The 8024-nt window shown below is 34.6% G+C and overlaps 1 protein-coding gene across 6 annotated transcripts in view; it reads left to right on the top strand.

The window, feature by feature from the left end:
* Positions 1-361: 361 nt before the first annotated feature.
* LOC119829899 (voltage-dependent calcium channel type A subunit alpha-1) overlaps positions 362-8024 on the top strand; it is a 54271-nt gene continuing 46608 nt past the window's right edge. For all 6 annotated transcript variants that reach the window (XM_038352605.1, XM_038352604.1, XM_038352607.1 and 3 more), the window contains exon 1: positions 362-505. The gene's annotated coding sequence lies outside the window, so the exon portion shown is untranslated. The remainder of the gene's footprint in view (positions 506-8024) is intronic.

Here is an 8024-nt window from a genome sequence, read left to right as displayed (position 1 = left end):
AAATAACTGTCAAAGGATCGTATAAACCAATTATATAAAACCTTCGTCGCACAATTATTTAAGATGTTTATCATTAAAATGGAACACTTGGGGTCTAATATACAAAACACAGATCTCGAAATTGCTTAAAATGTTTGGTCGATGTTTTTTTTTTCAATTATCTTAAGTGCACAGCGATCTTTAAGGTGCAGAAACGAGTAGCGTCGACAATCGATAGATAGCGTGTGTTGTTGTGTGGGCGGTGTGGTGCCGGTGCACGCGGCTGCAGGTCGAGGAAGGCTGAAGGCGCGGTGCGGAGTCGCGAGTGCGGGCGTGCGCGCGCAGCGGCCGCGGGCGCGGGCGGTGCGCGGGCCAGTGGCGTGCAGCGCGCGCCGCGGACGCCCGCACCGGCCGCACCGCAGTGTCGAGCAGGAGCCCGCCATGCCTGGCCCGCGCCTCTCCCGCGCCGCCTGACAGCATGGCCCATCCGACCGCCACCACCACACGCAGCCACGCTCTGACCACGGTACGATACGTGCTATCGATCGCTCGATGATTACGGCGCCGCCGATCAGTGACAGTGTTGTATCTTCTGCGAGACCAGGTTTTGATTCGATCGTCCGCAGACCGAAAGGAGTAGGCGCGAGTGGTCGCCGGATTGGCCGCTAGATGGCGCCGCGCGTCGCTCCTGCGGCGAGTGTACACCGCCCGCGCCCCGCCGCTGTCTTTTGTTTCACGCCGTTCCCGTTCGTGTATATAAAATAATAATTGTTGGGTGACGGTGGTGAGTTGGGCCGCGCGGCGCCGAGCCGTCGCTGACGTCAGCGGAGCCCGGGCTCGCGCCGAGCGCGCTCCCGGCTTCCCCGACCTTCCGCCGCCGCCGTCTACCACTTGTCCAACGAACGACACTAAAACGTCAGCCTGAGATCTTACAACCCTCCGCCCCTTTTCATCCCAAACCTAACAATTCTGTGCTTGAATAGGAACCGTTTTGACATTTATCAGTATTTTTATAGTTGTTAAATAACTAAATTATATATACTTATCGGAAGTGCGTAGGTTTCATTCATGTAATTCACTCGTAGGGGATCGACAATTGATCCGTACCTAGCAACAGCGGTCCGCGGCGCTGGACGGACGTCTTTAATCAAGTTATATCTAAATGCTTGGTGGTTTTATTACGGAAATGGAGATAAGACAGGCGATATTTCGTAAGGGATTCATTTAGTTGAAGGAGTGCGCCCGTGCTCCGTGCCGCGCCCATGCCCCTAAGTCTGGTAAGTACTACACTGTAAGGCTTCATTTGACGTGCCATTTTCGCGTGAACCTTGTGTAGGTGTTCTATTCGCTATTTACTTGAAAGTCGACCTTTCTATCTATACGCAAATAAATTATATCACGTGTCTACAAACACATGTTATGAGATAGCTTCACGATGAGTAAACACGTCAATATTATGCAGCTATTTCGTTTCAGTGCATTTGGACATAAGGTTATTTTAAATAACTCCATTATACTATTTGAGTTAATGACTATTTGACAATCTGAAAGCCCGTGACCGCAATTTCTGATTTCTTTCAATTCCTTTCTACAAAAGGGAGGTCCTACGTCAATCGATTACGGCTGCTTCACCGAATTTCACGTCACTTCCGAATAAAATTCGGTAGAATTGAATGATTTAACCAACGTGTAACACTCAATTTACTTTGAATATTTTTAATAGTAGTCATGTAACGAATCATTCGATAATAAAATGTAGAATAAGTTAGATTTTTGATTCCGATTATGGTATATCCAAGCTAGATAGGCCACGTAGATGTTTATAACACAGTAAATGACCTATACTTACGTAATATTGAATCCCAGCTTGAACTACGTAAACCTGAATTGAACATTTATTTTGTTTTCGCATAAATCTCATCATTTGATATTAAATTTATATTTTTACGTTCTTATTCATATTATCGCAACAAGAAGACGATATTGGAGTAAATTTTATCTAATATTAACTTTATTAAGTAAAGTTGTGGTACAGAAACGTTTTAATTAAGTGTCATTATTTAGATATATTATATTTGATAAATTCAAATCTGTGAAAATTTCATGACCCAATTATACAAATTTATTATAACTCCTCTTACATTGAAGTTCTTATCCAATAATAGGTGCTTTTTAATGAATTTGTTTTGAAAACTGAACATTTTCTCATATTTTATCACTATGATGTGATTTCACCAAACATTATTAAACTATACAAGAGTCAATGAGAAAGTGTAGGCAATGGATTTATTTCATGATTTTGAAAGTACACAATTTATTTCTATACCTATCAGCGGGTAAAGCCGTAAAATTATAAACATGAACTGTTAAAATTAATAATACAACTTAAGTTTCTCTCACACCTTCGTCTATTTAGCAATATAAGTTGTTCTGACACAGCCCTTATCTTACATTTCTCACACATACATTTACATCATTTTCGTCTTGAGACGTTATATTTTAGCACACTACCATAACATGAAGGTTTCTATAATATCTCTTTCTTAAAAACAACATTTTTACATTTTGTTCCGTCAATATAAAAATCCAAAAATAATTAAATAGTTCGCTTGTGATATTCCTTCTACTTTAGTGCTTTCAGACACTCTCCTACATTTGTAGTTAATTTTAAAAACATATTGATACTTATAATTTGAATGAAGATATTCATATAAATAAAAGAAAAAGAAGGGAACTTAAGAATTCTAGGTTAACACGTCTAGAATAAACACAGTTAAAGTATTACTCTAATTATTAACTCGATTTCAGCGTTTGGAGCCCAACTTTATTCATCTATCTCAGGAATATATCCTACTAATACTAAATGCAAAAGTTTATAAGGATGTGTGTGTGTTTGTTGCTATTTCATGCAAAAACTACTGAACCGATTGCAATGATATTCCTACGGGATACGGACTTACGCGGGTGAAACCGCGGGGCGCAGCTAGCAGATAATAATTGTGATTGTACATTTCATTAAAATGGTAACTGTAATGCAAAATTTTAGAGATTTGTTAAATTAGTAAATCATATTAATTCCAATTTTCCCTAAGATAACAAAGGGTAAGACAGGCCCTTATTGCCAAGACTTCTCTGTACGTCAGTTCGTCTGTCTGTCTGTCCGTCCATCTATCACTAGTCTGTTCTGTAATGAACCGTCCTAAGTATACGGGTGGAATTTTCAGAGAAGATATATTTCTATTGTCGCTATAATAACAAATAATACTAAAGCGGTTGGCACGGTCATAAATTGGGCGTGTGACCAATCTTTTGCAGTTGCACAGATTCCTATAACATACAAACATACACATATTTTAAGAAAATACAATATTTTACATAATAAAATGGTCATGTAATGCCTTCACTTCATCATTCTTATAATAAACTAGTACAATATTAATTTTCTGAAAAAACATTGTTGCTGTGTATACTTTATTATTCAGTGATTTTTATAGGTCAAATCGAGGCATCACGATACGAAAAAACACAATACTGATATATTCTTACATATTCTATTAAATACAATTCTTAAGGTTGATTTTTCAATTCTTGCTTTAAGTTTATTCGTCTTCTTTTTACTCGTCTAAATTGTGAAGATGTTATTTTTCTATTGTGTAATATTTTATATAAATATATTAAGATAACCGATGATTGGAAAATGAACCCTATGCCAACAACTGTCGCTACATACTGCCATCTTCAGGGTATTTTAAATAACATTGAATTATAAAATGACTGACTTAAAAATGATATTACAAAATATTCAAACGAAAAGGTATTCCAGAAACGGTAGCAATAGAACCATAATTCAATAATAACTTTAATATTATTTAATAGCTAGAAATGCCGTCCAGAAGGCAGACTTTAGGCGGCTACGGAATTGGGGCAACTTGCAACCTTTGAAATTGGGTCACAAAAGAAGTGTATTGTATGTAAGACAAGAATAAGCGACGGATGATCATTGCCGGATCGAATCTTTTCTGTTGTTACACTTTTTCCTGTTTTATTAGTTTGAAAAACTCAAACTGAATCACACTTCGCTTTGCAATTCGATTATAGTATTGCTTTGATTAGAACTAGCTTTCCGATAAAATAGAAAACAAAAATTTGTTATTTTTACAACTTTAGATGCATTTGTCTAGTCAACTATTTATTGGAACAAAAAAAAAACCCTCTATTTTATTTTAGTCCTATTCAATGATATATAATTTAATTACATATTTGTGAATATAATCATTAATGAGGCCCCTCCTCGTATATTATATTTCAATAAAAATGTATTCTGTGATAGAAACTAATATTGGTCTATCACGTTACAAAGTTTTGTCAAAATCGGCCAGGTGGTTGACAGATTGACGCATACACAAACAAAAAAACATACAAATATATAAACAGAAAAACATAAAAAAATACTATTACATATTGCGAAGGAATTACTCTTTTTAATATTTCATGTAGAGAAATGATCTGGTACTGTTTTATTATATAAAATGTGTTTGTTTACTTTTCTGTCATGTGTCACATGCTGTGATCTTGTTTATAGGTGTTAGGGCTAGAGTGAGATATGAGTTTCACCTCATTGCCATGGGAATTTTTTTGGACTACGCGGACGGACCCGCGAACCAGTTTGATCTAGATTACTATGAGACAAGATTAAATATCGAAGCCCTTAAGGCAAATGTTTTAAATGTATTGAAATCATTATAGTTTTCATTGCTTTGTCTGATGCGATGCTCTTCTCTTCTGGGCATAAATTTATTCTTTAGAACCAATGTTATTGAATAACGAAACATCTTAGATGCTATACCAAACTTATACAGGTTTCCTTAAATTCAATTATTGTAACGATAAGCATCAACAAAAACCGAACTCAATTATATCTACATACCTATATATAATTCTCGTGTCACAATGTTCCTTGCCATAATTGTACGAAACGACTGGGCCGTTTCTAATGAAATTTTGTGTGCATATCGGGTAGGTCTGAGAATCAGCCAACAGTTATTTTTTATAACCCTAAATGATAAGAGTAAGGCAGAACAGCGTTTGCCGGGTCAACTACTAATATTCTAAAAATCAAGGTATGATCTAATAATAGTCCACACGTTTATACATATTCTTTTATCTTCGTCGGCTCTCGCAATACCCTCACGCTCCCTGGAGATCGTGCGGCTTAAACCAGGGCTTGTTACTCTAACCTAGATTCCGCATTTCACATTCTGCGGTAATGATTTACGCTACATCCTGAAAAAGAACACGAATGTTATCGAGTTTCGATGGAATATTAATATTTGGGCCATTCGACGGGGTCTTAACGAAAATCATTTTGAGCACGTCAACGAATTTTTAATTAGCAGGTTGACTTCCGCCTTTGTTAGACGCACGCACTGAAACAATCTGCACCGGTAAGACGTTGGATATTTTGTTGGCTTGTTCCCTTGCTTTATCTGCTATAAAAACGGAACGCCACGTGAGTCATTAAACTTTACGTTGTTTATCTGGTAAATATAGTGTAGTGACACATTTCTCGGAATCGCGCAAGTGGAATGTTTTTCGCTACAGAGCATATATGCAACCTTCTTTCCTTACCTTTCTCCCTTTTTCGATGAAGGAATACCACCATCACTACAATCGTAGCGGAAGGATGGTGACCAGCAGAGGAGAGAACCGTATCAGTCAATACAAAAATATATCAAATGATTTCAATACCCTTAAAATATATGTTATAAAAAACGACTCAAAACTGACCTTTTAACGTTCTGACTGCTGAAATCTAGTACAAATGTACTAACCACATTTAGTAGGTATTATAGTATACCTCTTTCACGCTGCAGCGTGGGTAGAATACAAAGACCTAACCAAAGTCAGATTTAACAAACGTAATCGGAACATTGCGTAATCGAATAACTTATGCAAATATTGAATTGTTATATTACATTATCGAAACTAATAATGTACAAATAAATATCTTGTTTATTTGAATGCGCTTATCCCACAAACTGCTATGACGATTTGATGAAAATTAGTACAGTAATACAGTTTTTATTCCGGAAATCCCCGGGTCTATGTGTGTATCATTTGCTATGACTACGTCAGTACAGTCGAAACCGCGGGCTAAAAGCTTATATATATGTATGTATCCTTTAAATAAATTCTAAATAATTTACTAAATTTATACAATCCTATTGTTAACATTTAATTCCCTACAGTTGTTCATGCCTTGTATAGAAACATGCCTTGTTGTGATTCGAAGAAACGCCAGTTTTATCACAATGTTTCTTGGACGATACAAACAAATTGACAGACCACATTGAAATATAAGAGAAATGAAATATATTATTCAGCTGTTTATTTTAAATGTTTACCAAGTTTTGCCGATATATTGAATTGCATAAAATTTCATCTGATTAGAATCACGTGATAACCCACTTCGTACAATATTTTTATACGATCTACAAATATATAGTATTACATTATCTGTGCTCATGATATAATAATCTGATCGCTTATTAAGATGTTCAAAAGAATAATCGAAACTTTAGAATCTTTTAATCTAAACACATAAATTAAATGTATTTTAAACATATATTACGTATATCATTATTTTGCAGTAATCTAAATATGCAATACATTAATTCATTTATGGTTTTTATATGTTTAAACGAATTTCGGGATTATATGTTACTTGTAAATATGAATAGGTGAATGTTATTTACCAGAATTTACCATATACGTTTGTAAAATGATGCAAACATATTTTTAAATAATCATTGTAACGAATAACCATAAACCAACTTCATATTTTAACAACCCAAAAAACAAAAACAAGCAATCGATAACCTTTTTTAAAGACGGGATATTAAGTAAGACCGGATTGTGATTGAAAATGTAACTAATTCGCATTTGTATATTTCTAACGTAGTGTAATTTCAATATTATTATATTTTTAGATTAAATCATTTTAAATCGAGATCTTATAATCATGAATTCCGAAATATATATATATTTTAATTCATTTAAATAAAATGTAAAATGCATCGTATCCAACTCCCACTCATAAAAAACTTGTAAAAATTTATATGAAAACAATCATTGCTAGATTTGTATATATTTAGCAAATCGCAGGCCAGTTAGCAACATCGACGTCTTCGTCTATAGACGAGATCTTCAAATTGTGTGTCACCTTTTCCCAAATAATTGATCCCTATCACCATTGCCTCACGTTTTCGAATTGCTTCCTTTGGGATATTTAACACAAATATTTTTTATTCCCTCACTACGTTTTAGTTATAGCCTTTTGATTTTAAATAGATTATTTGGTTAAATGACGTGAAGGATAATCGATACTTTACTGCACGTTAATTCTAAGAATAACACATCTAAGCCTGCGTGTTTGTGTCGATATAATACAAGTGATTATATGTATTACCTATTACCTTCTAAACTTTCATATTTAGATTAATTAGTAACGTTTATATTTTTAATACTTTTGAAAACATTTTATATATATATTACATAAGTAATATGAAATGATACATTATATAGTAATATTGTGTATATGTTAGTAATGCCACTAGCTGGACGTATCAATTTCTTCGCGTTTTAAGCTATCCATACTAAATAATTATATTGATAAAAACCATATTTTCATTAAAGGTTCACTAATACGTTAAATTCTTAAGTCTAGCCAGTTTTCGTTTTTTTTTTCTCTCTTCTTTTTTGATTTATTGTATGTTGTTGTTTTCTGTTATGATCTGTTGTGTGTGTATATCTGTGACAATATAAATGTTTTTCATTATTTATTTCTTTCTAATAATGTAAGAAAAGTTCCCCCTTATTTCATAAAAATTATGATCAATAACTTTAGAATAAAAAATGGATTTGACTATTGCCTATATTTTCTTTGAATTTAGTTTAGATTCATTCGATTTAGTCTTTCATGTGATGATATTGTACAAGCGATGCTCCACGACTGAACTCATAAAATATGAATGAATTGATAGCAT

The sequence above is a fragment of the Zerene cesonia genome, chromosome 11 (genome assembly GCF_012273895.1).
Source record: "Zerene cesonia ecotype Mississippi chromosome 11, Zerene_cesonia_1.1, whole genome shotgun sequence".
NCBI classification, from domain to species: Eukaryota; Metazoa; Arthropoda; class Insecta; order Lepidoptera; family Pieridae; genus Zerene; species Zerene cesonia.
Note: the sequence above shows the minus strand (reverse complement) of the source record. Positions and strands in the feature narration are given on the sequence as shown.